Source organism: Elaeis guineensis, chromosome 6, assembly GCF_000442705.2.
Source record: "Elaeis guineensis isolate ETL-2024a chromosome 6, EG11, whole genome shotgun sequence".
NCBI lineage: Eukaryota > Viridiplantae > Streptophyta > Magnoliopsida > Arecales > Arecaceae > Elaeis > Elaeis guineensis.
In genome coordinates, this window is record NC_025998.2 from 92058023 (window position 1) to 92074711 (window position 16689).

Here is a 16689-nt window from a genome sequence, read left to right on the forward strand (position 1 = left end):
TTAGTACTCTAATTGGATTCATCACCAGGCTGGCCAGTCATAAGAGCAAGTAGGATTCATAGACCCTCTCTTCCTATTCAATAGGGTACTCTTATGGCGTATAGAGATGCTACTATGATGTCCCAAGAAGAAGAACTATGAAAAGAGTGTTATATATTCATGCATGTTATTAGAACTTCATGCATATGTGATATGCTTGAAATGCTTAGTTATAATCATGTTGTATGATTATATTTTCATATCTTAGAAATATGATATGATGCCATGATTAGTTATTATGATTGTTAAGATACAACTATGATAGTGCATCATTGTGATTGATTGAATTAGGATGTGCTTGAGACCATTAAAGCTTTTATAAAAATTATATTAAGTCGTAGTATTGTGAACCAGTAGCTGACCAATTTTTTGAATCAATTATTCAATTGGTGTCTAAGATGTGTTGCAAGTGCGATGGTTATTTAATTGGTTCCGTTGCTGGCCTAATCAATTTTATTGGTGTCTAAAAAAATTTATGGGAGGACCCCCACCAATATCTTAACACTTTTCTAACCAATTGGATTAGTTTGAATCTTCAACGAAGGTAGCTCAGTATTTAGAATACTACATATACTTTCCTTCATGCCTAGTCAATACCCTGTTAAAAATTGTAGTAGGTTTGTTATGATATCCATAAGGCTTGCTATGGAGATTGATGTGGGTTTGTCTTGGTGCATATTAGATACTTTATGGCATATTTTGGATATGTTGCTTTGTTGTGATATCCACAAGGGCAGTATTTTTTAGATATGACTGTATGGAAATGAAGAGTCTGACTTAACTAAAAATATTATAGTTTGTTGTGATATCCACAAAGTTATGAGTATTTTTAGAGATAAGATTTATGTTGAGAGTTGCATAAGATGCAATTAGATAGGCTTTCCTACCTTTGAACTCATTGAGATTTGTTGTGATATCCATAAGGTTTTATTGAGGGATTAGGATCTCAACCCCATTAAGAAACCAGTTTAGGATTTCTTATTTATCATAGGAGAGGGCTATAGTATCTGATAAAATAGTGAAAGATATAACTAGTTTAAAAGTGCTCGTCTAGTTATGCATGTCAAACATGAATGGTCTGCTTATACTATTATTCTTTATATAGATTTAAGTCTATATTATGGCTTTCTTATTTTTATTGCATGATACTATAGATAAAAATATATTGATCGATCCAACTATGTAGATAGGTTGAGAAACTTGTAAATAAAGATCGTATCAGAGAAGAACTCTGATATTCTAGATATTTCTGACTTTGGATTGGTCAGACTAATAAGAAGGCAATAGATATCCATAAAGATATTATTTGTGATAAATTTAGATATTGAGAGTATAATTGCAAGAATTATCTTGCAAGATTGAAGCAGGGTGCAAGTGTAGCACCAAAAGGTATGTATATGATAAAGACCTATTTTTTATTGAGTGATTCAGACTCTGATATTTGGATATTAGATATCGCCTGTGGATCGCATATTTGTAATCCATTACAGTGACTGTAGAATATCAAAGATCTGAAAAGAGGTGACCTCAAGCTCTATGATGCAAGTGGAGAGTCCATTAGTGCAGAGACTGTGAAAACTTGTATGCTTGATTTACCTTCAGACAAAAATTTTAGAATTAAAAGATTGTTATTACATGCCAAAGGTCATTAGAAACATTATTTCTATACCTATGTTGTTAAAATAAGGTTATGAAATAAGGCTAATAAAAAATGGATGCTCCATTTTCTTTTTTAATGAATTTTATGGCAGTAGTTATATTGATAACCATCATTTAATTCTTGCACTCAATGAAAATATTTTTCATATTGAAAGAAATATGAAAAGAAAGAGAGAAGATGTGAATGTCACATATCTCTAGCATTGTCGCCTCGGTCATATTAGTGAGTCAAGGATTAACAAGTTATACAAAGAAGAATTCTTTGACCTATATGATTATGAATCATTGGAAACTTGTGAATCTTATCTCATGGGGAAGATGGCCAAAACTCTATTTTTTGGATATGGAGAGAGAGTGAATGAGTTATTAGCCCTAATATATACAGATGTATGTGGACTGATGATAACTCAAGCTAGAGGAGGATACTTCTATTTTATCATCTTTATAAAAGATTTATAAAGGTTCGGATATGTGTATCTTATGAAACATAAATTCGAAGCATTTGGTAAGTTTAAGGAGTATCAATGTATGATTGAGAAACAAACTGAAAAAGGTATTGAGGTTCTTCGATATGATCGAGGAAGAGAATACTTATCTAGTGAATTTCTTGATCATCTTAAGAGTAAAGGTATTCTCTCTGAATTGACCCCTCCTTATATACCCCAGTTAAATAGTGTAGCAGAAAAAAGAAATCGCACTTTGATGGATATGGTACGGTTTATGATGTGCTTCACTGATCTCTCAATATCTTTATGAAAATATGCCCTAGAGACTGCTACATATATTTTTAATAGGGTATCTTCAAAGTCTATTACAAGCACTCCATATGAGATATGGAAGGAAAAGAAGTCTAATCTTAAATATTTTAAGAATTGGGACTGTCCTACTTATGTCAAAAATATTTTTAGACATAAGCTTAGTGCTAGATCAGACAGATATAGGTTTGTATGGTATCCTAAGAAAACTAATGGATACTACTTCTACCACCCTACTGAACAAAAAGTATTTGTTAGTAGCCACGTCATTTTTTTGAAAAATGAATTCATTTAAGAAGGAGGCAGTGGGAGGAATATTGAACTTTTGGAAGTTCAAGATCTACAAATCGATCCAGAAATATCCATGGTTAGACCACAAGAAGATCCTCAATCAGAAGTACCCAAGGATGAGGTACATCCACAATACACACCTCCTCTTCGAAGGTCAGATAGAGTGCATCAAGCACCTCTGAGATATGATTTTGTTATTGAGAATGATAATTTGATCAACATCATTTAGGATGATGATCCATTGACTTATTCAAAAGCTGTCATGAGTAGAGATCCAGACAGATGGCTGAAGTCATGAAATCTGAGATAGACTCAATGTATATCAATCAAGTGTGGACCTTGGTTGATGCGCCTGAGGGTTGACCTCAATAGGGTACAAGTGGGTTTTCAAGAAGATCAGAGCAGATGGCCAAATAGAAACCTACAAAGCTAGATTGGTGGCGAAAGATTTCAGACAAAGGTAAGAAATTGACTATGATGAAACTTTCTCACTAGTGGCTATGCTCAAGTCCATCCGAATTTTTCTTGCTATAGTGGCATACTATGACTATGAGATCTGATAGATGGATGTCAAGATCATTTTTCTCAATAGTAATCCAGAGGAAGAGGTCTATATAACTTAGCCAGAGAGATTTGTCTCAAGTGGGAGGGCAAATCATGTGTGCAAGAGATCCATATAAGGATTGAAGCAGGTTTCAAGAAGTTGGAACATCCGATTTGATATGATAGTCAAAAAGTTTGGCTTTATCAAAAATAAGGATGAACCATATGTGTATAAGAAGATAAGTGAGAGTACTGTTGTCTTCTTAGTTTTGTATGTCGATGACATACTGCTCATTGGGAATGATATCCCAATGATGCAATCGGTTAAGATTTGGCTATCGAATAAGATTTTCATGAAAGATTTGGTTGAAGCATCATATATACTAAGTATAATGATCTACAGAGATAGATCTAACAGGATGTTAGGCTTATTCCAGTCACGGTATATAGATCTCATATTAAAGAGGTTTAATATGGAGGCAAGTAAGAAAGGTTACCTGCCTACAAGTCATGATATACGTCTCTCTAAGAAAATATATCCTAAGACACTAGAGAAGAGAGGAAGAGGATGAATGAAATCCCTTATGCTTCGGCTATGGGATCAATTATATATGCCATGCTATGTACCAAGCTTGATGTAGCTTATGCTTTAGGCATACCTAGTAGATTTCAGGCTGATCCAAGGGAGGATTATTGGAAAGTTGTAAAAAATATTCTAAAGTACCTAAGAAGGACTAAAGATAATTTTCTCATATATGGAGGAGGGTCAGAGTTAAAACTAGAGGGATATACAAATTCTAATTTTCAATCTGATCTAGATGATAGCAAGTCAGTATCAGGGTATGTGTTTACCCTAAATGGTGGGACAGTGAGTTAGAATAGTTTCAAGCCATTAAAGAAGCCACTAGTGAGGATAGATAGTATTTGACAGTGGGATAGATAGTATTTGACACAATTACTGAGGTAGAGTACATCGCCACTAGTGAAGCCATTAAAGAAGCTGTCTGGATGAAAAAATTCATCACAGATTTAGGAGTTGTTTCTAAGATTGAAGGATCGGTACTGCTCTATTGTGATAACACTAGGGCCGTTATTAAATCTAAGGAACCTAGATCTCATCAAAAATCTAAGCACATCCTCAAATACTTTTATTTTGTTCGGGATAAAATGTTATCCTTGAATGAGTTGACATAAAAAATAATATAGCAGACCCATTCACTAAGGCCATACCATAGCAGGTATATGATCGCCATCTCGTTTGTATGAGATACAAAGGCGATTGACTTTAGTACAAATGGGAGATTGAAAGAAGAGTGCCCTATAAGCCAATCGCAAGTATTGTGATAGGACTTTTGTTTGTAATTTTTCAACTCATGTAATGACATTTATTATTTGAGATATTGATTCATCATATTAGCTGCATCTTATTATGTCTAAGATTATGATGAACCCTAAAAATTAAGGTAATAATTTTAGGCGACATGAATGGGTCATGCTAGTGAAATCTAAAATTATAAAATCTTAATCTAAATATTTTTGATCGTAAGAGCATTGAGTCGGGGATCAATGTTCCAGATAGACTGGCATATCCTATGTATGCTCGATGGAGAGGGTGGCAGATCTCACTAGCCACTTATATGAGACACTAATACAAAGATGTGGGTGCTCATTTAGAAAATGAGTTTACTAAATTGACTCGATCAAAGAGAATATCTTATGGAAGTCTTACTTGCATGTCAAAGATGGTTCTTTAAGTGGAAGTTGTGCAATTGATCTTTAGACCTGAGACCACCATAGAATCTTGTGCACATGAATCCATATTTTGGTTCATACCCAGACATGGTATTAAGATATGTACGAAATATTCTGAAAATGGTGGAGTGTGTATAGAGATTGTGAATAGATCAACATAGAATCGATCACTCCTAGTAAGAGAAGATCGCATCTTGTGTATTCTTAATCCTAGATGACTAAGAAAAAAATTTTTGGCCAAAAACAGGAAGGAGATTAGAAAGAGTTCCTAATACTTCTTTATTAGAGTCATCATTAATTAATTAAAAATTGATATGAATATGTGTTTGAGTTTGACATGATTTCATACTCATAAACATATTCAGGGTGCAGGGATGATCGAAGGATTGAATTGCATGGTAACTTGCCACTGAAGGGTATATTTAATATTTTTATCAAATTTTATATCTTTTGGATAGTCATGATATGTTGCTAGATATTAATATTGACTTATAAATTTTTTATTAAATTAAGAAGTTTAATTCGATCGTCAATTAGAAAGGATTCTAATTGTTAAACTTGGGTTAGCTCGATTGGACCTAAATCGATTAGATTGAAATCTAATCAAATTTGGTCAACTTGTACTCAGACCTACTACCGACTAGATGTAGAACCCAATGGGTCACACACATATAGAAATTAGCCAAGGATCCTTTTAAAAAAGGTTGATTAAAATTTTAGATTCAATCAGGTTCCAGTAAGCATGCTAGCACGTATGGAAACCCTTACTACTTTGGAGATCAATTTGATCTCATTCCTTGCTAATTAGCTAGTTCAATTTGGTGAGCATTTAGATTAAGTCATGATATTTAGAAGCAGCCCAAATTGGGGTACCACATCCCATGTTAATGCCAATTATGAAGAGTCCAAGTTGTGAAGGACTTTTGGTACAAAACAGGTTTTGCACGTGCATGTTGGCGTGGGCAGAAGGAGGAGTCCTTTTGGCATGGGATTGAGATGTGTGTGGTAGCCCATATCACCCTCTATCCTTTGGTGCACATCTCAAAGTATGAGATATATTTTTTCTATTTTTTTGGGATGGAGAAAAAATTGGAAAAAGAAGGATGTCTGGCGCATGTGCACAGAAATGTCGCATCTCTCTGTGATTTTGAGAGTCTTTATCCTAATCAAATATTTTTAAATTAGAATAATTTTTTATGATAATGTTCCACTTTGATAAGATATTTTTGGTGATTTTTTTGGAATTTTTTTGGACTTATCAGATGACCAAACGAATGCTAAAATTTTCCTCGCATGCGCGCATGCATGGTGATCAGACTTTGCATGAAAGGATGCGAGATCACATCTCTTCATAGATTTTTTGATCTCTTTATTAGGTTATCTGAGATTAAGATTGAATCCCCTATCCATATAAATTTTTGAGAATTTTTCTAATTTAAGAAGTGATACAAAAATATCCCTTCTCTGGTCCCACACGCAGAGCAGGGTGTTGATCGACGTATCATTGATAAGAGTCCTTTTGCTTGAAGGAACTCTTATCTCTAATAATCAAATCAGATAAGCCTCTTGGATGAGGTATGTCCCTCTCTTTTGGCATTCCTCTGGTGGCTATAAATTGGCCTGGGTGCTGGGTGTCCAAGGGATTCAGAAAGAGTTTCTAATTTTGTCTCCGTTGCTCTCCTTTTTTTCTTACAACCTATCTTAGTTTTAGGATAAGGCTTTGGGATTTAGGACAAAGCCTTATCTGGTCCTAACAAGGGTTGTAAGGATTCTAAAGATAGAGAATTAAAATTCTAAAGGAGGTTCTGAGAGGGTGGAGTCAGGTTCTTGGAGAAACATGATAGGTATGAGGCTAGTCGAGTTCTAGGGACTAGAATTTTTGAAGCAAGGTGAAGGAGTGCTGTCTTTGGTTCAATTTTTGTGTGGATCACTGTTAGAGGATAGACACTTAGACGTCTCATAAAAATTAAGATTAGTGCTATAGGTATACTTCTTATCTAAATTTATATTTACTGTACTTTGATTATTATCGTCAAGGGTTTCTGGATATTTGGGTTTCCGGTGCATTGGGTGTTTTGAATGAAATTTTATACACCTAGTCCTTTCGCTGCGCCACCAGATCCAACACCAAATGCCCAACTAAATTTTTTTAATATTTTTTCTCTAAATTTTTATGTTAAAAATCAGATCTAATCTGATTTTCATTCTAGAGAAAAATAGAAAAAAAATCTGGAAGAAGAACTCCTTCTTCAAGACTGCGCACAAGAAAGAAGACCCTTCTTCTTCCTTCTTTTTCTCTCTTTGAGAAAAACTTTTTTTCTCTAATTTTTTACTACAAAACTAGTAGTGGAGCCTCTTTTTGATGCTTAAAAATTAGCAAGCAAAGCCTTATAAAATCACATCAAGATGGGGAGGAGAAGAGGGGTTGGCATCATGTGGAATTGGGGCATCCAACTCTTGGGTGCCCCTTCTTGTTTTTGGTGATGAGAAAAAGAGGGAGAGACACCCTATTTCTCTCATAGAACATAAGAAGGGCATGGCGTGGGATCTCACATGAAAGAGATGTGGAGGCATGGGAATAAATATCACATGGGGTTGGGTTGGTTGAGATTTATTCCAAATAGGATTCAAGATCTTGTTCCAACTTTAACTAATCCTTAGATCCAATCCTAACTAATTTAGAAATTAGTTATAACAAACTAACTAATTGGATCCTAACTCAATTATGAAATTAATTAGGCCTCAATCTAATTGAAAATTAGTTAGATTAAAATCCCATTGATCCAGAGATTGATTCTTAATGGATATCAGGAAAGTTTTTGATAATAGGACTTGATCCAATCAAGCTTATTATCCAATAGAATTTGACCAATCAAAACATATAAAAAACTAAATTGAATCTCATTCAACTCAGAATTTGATTTGCATCTCTAAGATCAATTGGAACAAACCTTATTATTCAATAGAAATGCTTTCAATCAATCCAAAACCAATCTAATTGAATCCAATTCAATTAGATCTGATCCAATCCTCATTGCTCAATCAAATTGAGCTAATTATCAATCATATTGTTAATTAATTGTGTCTCTAATTTATCAACCATTAGTAAATAATTTATTGCAACTTTTGCATAGGATTAATCATCAATCAAGTTGATAATTAAATCCTTCAACGATTCATAATTATCGATTAGCCATTTGATCAGATAGGTACTTCTATTCGTGTAATCCCATAGGTTCTAACCTAAGTCGGTAGCACAAGAATAATTTTTGTACTAATCAATGTAATTATCTAGCAATGGGACCCGACATTCGGATAGACCGAATATATGTCCAGCAACACTTTAGAATCCATGTGGATATAGTTACTGTATAATTCATTCCTTTGACACTTGATGCTCAAGGATGACCAACGGTTAGACTGTCAACCAGGAAGAGTGGTCCACATTGTATCTCAGCCTTAAACATTCTGTGACTCCTCATTAGGACTACTTTGGCTAAAGTTTTGCTAAATTGAAATACAGTGACGCATTATCTTCAATTTTACTTGGAGTGGTCAATCCCATCTTAACTCACACTCAAATTTCATAAGTACTTGACTGTACCTAAAAATCTTCTATCATCGAATTAGAAATTCGAGTAGTCTGGCACCAAAGCACAGCAAGTTATTTGTAAGTCACCGAGGCAGCCTCAGGTCGAGGGATACTTATACCCATATCCCATCAGAGCAACCTTTGACAGTAGAGTGCTTCGAAAGTGGTCATGCTCAGTGAAATATACTCCTATAAATCATTCATATACCATATCCATGTCACCACACGTCTTGGTTAAAAGGATAACTAACCAATATGGCATACAACGATCTATACTCAATACAATTATCGACCTTATAAAATTGTATCATTTGATTGCGAGCAGAATTTAAGAACCATATGATAAATCCTCTTTTATCATTTTGATAGTAGTTTTAAGAACTTCATCATAACATATGAGTTTTATTTTGAAAGATGTATTCTTTATGATGAATCTGTCAGATAACATTTATCATTTTATAATTCATATACTTGTATGAAGCACAATCATCTACAACCTAGATGATTGGCTTTAGGACATATTTTCCAACATTCTCCACTTACGGGGGCATACATTAGAAGAGAACAACTTTGTCTATATTTTGAGTGTATTTTATGGGATTACTACTTGCTCTTCCTATTATATTCCTAAGCGAAAACCACCTCGAGCACCATGAAGCCGACTCATTGCTTGTCTGAGCCCTAAAGTACCTAGCAGAAAGCCAGCCTCTGCACACTAGAATCAAGATAGTCGGGACTTGTCCTTGGCCTTCAATTATTTTGAAGTACACTAAATTTATAGATCGGAGTGTCTGAGCATATTCATCATCCCATCTAGCAACCTCAAATTATACCAAGCTTAAGGAGAAAGTCTATATTGAGCAACTAGAAAAGCCCAATATCAAGGATCAAGAATCGATGCTGCAGGTCAGTCCTGAGCCAAGATGGATTGACCCTATTGTGGAGCATCTAATGAATAGAGTACTTCCAACTAATCCTATTGAAGCCAAAAAAATAAAATGTCAAGCTCCTCGATGCTTGCTCCTAGAGGAAAAGCTATATGGAAGGTCTTATTCTTTACCATTGCTCAAGTGCCTTTGACCTTCCGAAGCAAACTATGCACTTCGGAAAGTTTACAAAGGCATTTGTAGAAATAATTTGGGAAATAGATTGCTAGCTTATAAGGTGCTTTGACAAGAATATTATTGACCGATCATGCATCAAGATGCAGTCAATCCTGTTAGAAAATGTGATCAATATAAAAAAATACACTAACATTTAATGTCAACTAGCAACTCAGCTTGCTCCAATCTTTGCCTCCTAGCCTTTTGCTTAGTCGAGCATAGACATCCTCAGACCATTCTTATAGACAACTTAGCAGTGGAAGTTTCTCATTGTTACTATCGGTTACTTCACCAAGTGGATCAAATTAGAACCACTAGCACTGATCACCAAGGAAAAAATCTGAGACTTCATCTGGAAGTTCATCATATGCCACTTTGGATTGCTTCGAATAATAATTACAAACAATAGGCGATAGTTTGATAATCTAAAGTTCAAGGAGTTTTGTTCCAATCTTCACATTGACCACAAGCCTATCTCAGTCAGATATCTACAATCCAATGGAGAGGTTGAGGTAACTAATAAAACTATTTTATAGGATCTTGATGCAAGGTTAACTTAGGCAAAGGAACTTTAGTTTGATGAGCTCTAAAGCATCTTATGGACATATCGAACTACACCTCGTATCCCAACTAAAAAGACTCCATTCAATCTAGCCTTCAAGAATAAAGCGGTGATCCCGATCAAGATTAGGCTACAAATGACTAGAGTTGAACACTTTGATGAACAAAGTAATCCAGATCATCTCCATATCGACCTCAACTTATTAGAAGAAATAAAAGAGCGAGCTCAGATTAGAATGACATCATACCAACAGCATGTATCCTGCTACTGCAACACATAGATGAAGTCAAAGATATGCCAATCGAGTGACCTCATATTGTGATGAGTTGAAGTGTCAAAGCTAACTGAAAAAAGCAAGTTATCCTCGAATTAGGAGGGACCCTATCGAATCAAGGAAGGCATTAGACTTGGAGCCTACAAGATTGAAGACCATGGTGGCACTCCTATTTTTTGGGCTTGGAATGTCGAGAACTTAAGAATATATTTATCAGTAAGCTTTTCAATCCTGTATTGACTGAGCATTCAATAAAGTTTTCTACTCTTGAAGTTTTTAATTTTCAATGAAAAGTGACTAAAGAAAAAATCAACTGATATCGGAATATGATCGACCAACTTGAGATGTCCCTATTCTGGTAGGACCTCAAAATAAACACTAAAAAACTAACTGGAGATACCCAAGTTCTGATTCGGGATTCCAAGAATAATGGTTGGATGAGGACCAAACTAATGAGTTTCGAGCTCTAGCTCAAACCTAGTTGATTTAGTCAGGGGAATACTAACCTCAAGGACATGTCCTGGCTCTGATTGGGATGTGCTAACTAAACATCTGGTCAATCCGACTATAGTGACTTTGACTCTGATTGAAACCCTAATAAAATCTAAGAAGAAAAGTCAAGAGATAGCCTTGTTGGATTTGCTAAATGTCAACCTTGGATTAATGATGACTTTACATTAGTTTGGCACTGACTCAATAGCAAACAACTATGTTACCAATGAGCAACATCAACTTAGAGATGACCTCTAGACTTTGCCAAATTTCAATCAAAATAATTTCTTTAGAATGTTATTGATGTCAGATTATCCTGACTACAGTCAAAATATGATAATACCTCTGTTGATCAAGTGCTAGGTATCAAAATTCAACATCAGATGAACCATGAGCTTGTGACTTTAAAAAAATTTCAATATAGTAAAGGTAACTGAAACAAAGGATAATCTTTCATTAATAAAAGGTTCTTATAGTAGCTCAAGGTTGTTGACCCTATGATTGATTTTGATGATTGTCAAACTTTGAGTATATCATATATCTAATCATGTATTTCAAGAATATTTATATATTTTTTTAGATATTAAAATAAAAAAAATATTCATTGAAAAAGATCTTCACAAAATTCACTAAGTCAAAATTTTCAAAGAAGAAAATTCAAGTTTACAGTTAGTGGAGTCGACCCCAGAGCAAGATAAACTGACTTCTTCATCGAAACAAGGATGGCTCATTATGAAAAAAATAAATTTAAAAGATGAAAATATTATTTAAAAAAAATTGAGGTCAAAAAATTTAAGTTTGAAATTTCAAACAATGAAGAAAAATAAAGTTAAAAAATTAGAGCCAACCTACCCAAAAATCAAGCCAGCTTTGGCACGGAATGTCCTTGATCCTTTGGTTTGGCACGTAGTCAAGCCAGCTCAAAATGAATTCGAGCTGGCTCTCTCAAGATGACAGAGAAGAAATTTTTGAATTCTACAAGTTGAGCCAGGTCAAGACAAATTTGAGCCAGCTTGAGACAAATTTGAGCCAGCTCTCTCAGATGGACAAAAAGGTGAATTTCGAGTTCTATAGCTCGAGCCAGCTCGAAGTAAGATCTGAGCTGGCTCTATCAGTACTTCAAAAAGTTGAATTTTTATTTCTACGATTCAAACTAGCTCAAAATAAGTTCGAGCCAGCTCAAATCTAAATCGAATCGACTTAAGATCAGTTCATGCCGACTTGATGACTCCTGATAGGCTTAATGGCTAGTTTTTTGATCGTTACTTAATGGCTATTTCTCCACTCCAATGATTATTTCAGAGCTTTCAATGGCTAGAACTTACTTTCCAGCCATCTTCAACTATATTTAAGGTTAGAGAATCAAATTGGAATGAAGTTTTTGAGAAAATGAGAGCTTAAAGTGAGATATCTTCAAGAATAAGAGTGAGCCACATTGCACATCTATAAGAAAGGACAAGAGAGGTTTTTAAGTGTTGAGATTTAGAGAGCTTTCAAAAGCCATCTTCTACAAATTCTCAAGTACCCTCTCAACATTCAAAGAAAAGAAAGCAAGCTTCAATCAAGCCACCCTTCGACCTCTTCTTTGTGCAGAAAAATAGTTTCATTTTTTTATTTTGTTTAAACTGAATACTTTTGTTTGTTTTGTGATTTCTTTATAAGTTTGTTTGGAGAAAAGAAACTTGAGAATTAGGTCGATCCAAGCCCATAATTGGATGAGTGTAAGATTTGGTTGGTGAGCCCAAAAAATCAACTAGATTTTTAGTGAGCCTGAAAAACTAATGGTGTAAGATTTTGATTGGTGATCTAAAAAAATCAATTAAATTTTATTTGTAAGTTTGAGAAAACAAACACACTATAGTCAAGGAAGGATTATAGTGAAAATCTCAAGAAAAACTTGAGAGTGGACGTAGGTGCGGGTTACACCGAACTACTATAAAATCTGTGTGTTTAGATTGTGCATTGCTTTCTTCGTTCTCTTACTTTTCTTACTTTTAGTTCTTATTTTTTATTGAATTATTAGTTATAAAATTTTATTGATCATTTACTTTTGCTGCTGCATATATTGATCACATCATAAGTATTTAGTTAAGTTTCAAATTGAGAAATATTATTGTTTAAAAAATAAATTTGATTAAAATTTTTAAACAACTGAATTCACCTCCCCCTTTTGGGTTGCTATCTCTAGGAAACAAATGGTATCAAAGCTAGTGCTCTAATATTAGTTGTTGACCCAGCGGTCAAGAGCCAAAGATTATGACAATCCCAAGTGATCTTTTATTTGTCAAAAGATAATCCACATCTAGGCCATCACTCTTTGATGGAACAAACTATTCTTTTTGAAAAACAAAAATGAAATTTTTTATACAAGCTCTAGATTATGATATATGGAGAATCATAACTAGAGGATTACATACATCTACAATTGAAATAAATGGAGTGCTTCTTCCCAAGTTTGAAAAGGATTGGGATGTTAATGATAAAAAGATGGCTTAATTAAATACAAAAGCTATCAATGTTCTTTATTACTCTCTTGATGTACAAGAATTTAATAGAATATCCACTTGTACATCAGTAAATAAAATTTGAGAAAGATTGGAAGTGATTCATGAGGGAACAAGCCAAGTAAAAGAGTCCAAAATCAACTTGCTTGTTCATAAATATGAAATATTTAAAATAAAAAAATATGAGTCAATTTCTGATATGTTTTCCAAATTCACCGATATTGTTAATGTTCTTAATGGTCTTGGCAAAACCTACTCTAACTATGATCTTGTTTGCAAGGTGTTAAGGTCTTTGTCAAAAGAATGAGAAGCAAAGGTAATGGCCATACAAGAAGCAAAAGATCTTACAAAGCTATCCCTTGAAGAATTAATGGGTTCACTAATGATCCATGAGTTGAATATGGCTCAAAATGATGAAGAAGAGGAGCCAAAAAAGATGAAGACCATCGCCTTCAAGTCCACTACACAATATAAAAAAAGTGATAGTCGAATGAAGAAGAAGATGAAGAAGCAAGTGAAGATGATGAGGACTTGGCATTTTTAACAAGAAAAGTTAAGAAATTCTTCAAAGAGAGAGATATGAAGAAGAAAGAGAATGAAGAAAAGAAAAATATCACTAGCAGTAAAAAGCACTCTAAAAGAGCAAAAAAAAAAGCTATGCTAGGAATATGGGGAGATAGTGACACATCAAGTTCGGATGAGGAAGAGGAAGCATCAAATCTTTACCTCATGGCCAATAAGAATGAGGTAAATTCTGAAAACTCATCTTATCTTACTTTTGATGAGTTGTTTGAGGCTTTTATAATTTAATATATGAATTCAAGAAGTTAAGCCTGAAAAACACAGAGCTTAGAAAATCTAATCTATCTTTGGCTGAAGAGAAAACTAAAATGTTGAGTGAAAAAGAAGATCTTTTGAAGAATATGAAAAACTTGGCCAAAAAAAAAGATCTTTTGAAATAAATGGAAGCTCTATCTAAAGAAAAAGAGAGTATAGCTAAATCTAAAATATCTTTAGTGAAAGAAAAAGAAAGGTTTTTGATTTCTAAAAAATCTTTTTTGGTAGAAAATACAAAACTAGGAAAAGAGATTAAAAGCTTGAAGTCTATGTTTGAAAAATTTATAATTGACTCTCAAAAGTTTCAAGCTATATTAAATAATCAACTATTTTTGATAAAGCTAGAATTGGCTATAATTCATTGAGAAAATAAAAATTTATCAAAAACATGTCTACAAAAGTCTCATTGAAAATCATTCAATTAAATATTTTAAATATAATAAAATTGACCACAAAATTTTTGAATGTAATGTTAAAAAAATTGGCCAAACCTTTGTTAAACAAATTTGGATTCTAAAAGAAACCATGTGCTCTAACCCCTATGGACCTAAGATGACTTGGGTACCAAAAATCAGTAAATAATTTTGTAGATACACCAAGAATCCAATGGAATGAAAAGAGAAAATTCTTGTAGATGGATGCTTTGGAAATAAACTTGGATGGGTCATGATGTTTGGTATAATCTCAACCTTTCTCACATCATTCCATCAATGTTTATTAAAATTATTTTGATTGAATCTATTTTAATGATATATTAATGTAGTTGCATATTGTGATTACTCGCTTGAACTATTTTTCATTTATTGATAAGATTAGTATGATTGATTGACTTTGATGTTTGCAACATTCTTATACTATAATTTTAATACTTTGATTTTAAAGGCAATATTCTCTCCTCTATGTATCATGTGTTGAATCAATATGAAATGAATTTATCTTGAAATTCAGCATAGTATCTTAGCTTCCCCATATTAAAATTTGCAATTGAGAAACTTAAAAGAAGCTTAATTATCTATGAATCCTTTAGATTGCAAAAATTTCAAGTGAAAGTAATCTTGACATTTCCCCTATAACATGCTTAATTATTGAAATCTCTTGAAAATTTGCATGACCTAAGTACTGAAAGATAAATTATTCAATCATAAAATTCAAGTGCTTGTTATGTTAATTTGCATTGTGTTTTAGATTACCCCTAATGATTTTAAAAATTTTTCAAATTGAACCAAAATACATAGAGCTTTTATCTATATTTTCTTTCTTAATACCCTCATTTTGATTGATTATCTCACCCTCAATTGATCAAAATACTTGATTCTCAAATTTGATTTGAATATTATTTTTGACCCATCTGGAATTGACTCATTTCTGAGACGAGTCGATCCCTTTTTCGAAAAAGGGTGTTATAACTCGAGCCATCCCTTTTTTCTATTTCTTTTTTGTTAGGATGCTTGGACATGTACTGTAGAATCATAGTTTCCATAGCAGTCCAATTTTTGGTTGTTTTGCATGTATACATCATCTTTTATAAATACTTTTAAAGTTAATTAAATATACACAATTTGGAAGAAAAAGGAAGAGTATCAAGATAAGTGAATCATTTGGTACTAACTATGAAAAATAAGGAGAGATAACATTATTAGAACTTAAAAAATAAATTACTTTGGAACTTAATGAAAATAAAAATTATTAATTTATTTATACACTTCTATTACCTTGATTTGTCCTTGAAAAATTATTTATACTAGATTTCATCATTCACACTTTACATGATTTGATTGTATCAATATTTTAATAATTAACTAATATCAAAAATATTTTTGATTATTTTTTAATGCTTTTCATAATCTGATATCAAAATTTTTTTTTTAGAGGTTACCATTTGGATTGGTTTTCAGGATAAATAGCATAAAGAAGATTATTTTCACAATTGATATCATATTTTCAAAATTGGTATCAGATGGATTAAGGGCATCATATTTTCATAATTGGTATCATATGTTGTCCTGTACTCAATTATTCAAATCTTTTGACAAAATAAAAAGATTGCTTTGTCTCAAATATATTTTGCATAACCTTGACATTATACCTATGAGACAAATTCTAAAGATTGGTACCTTTATAAATCAAATTAATTAATAATTTTTTAGAAGAAAAAAATATTTTTTATAAAATTAAATATGTCTCATGTTTTACTTTGAATCATCTACTCCACATGCTCAATTTTGAAAAGATCTAGCTCTTTGGGATCTATCAAGTTTAAAGTAATTTTATAACTAAATTTAAGAA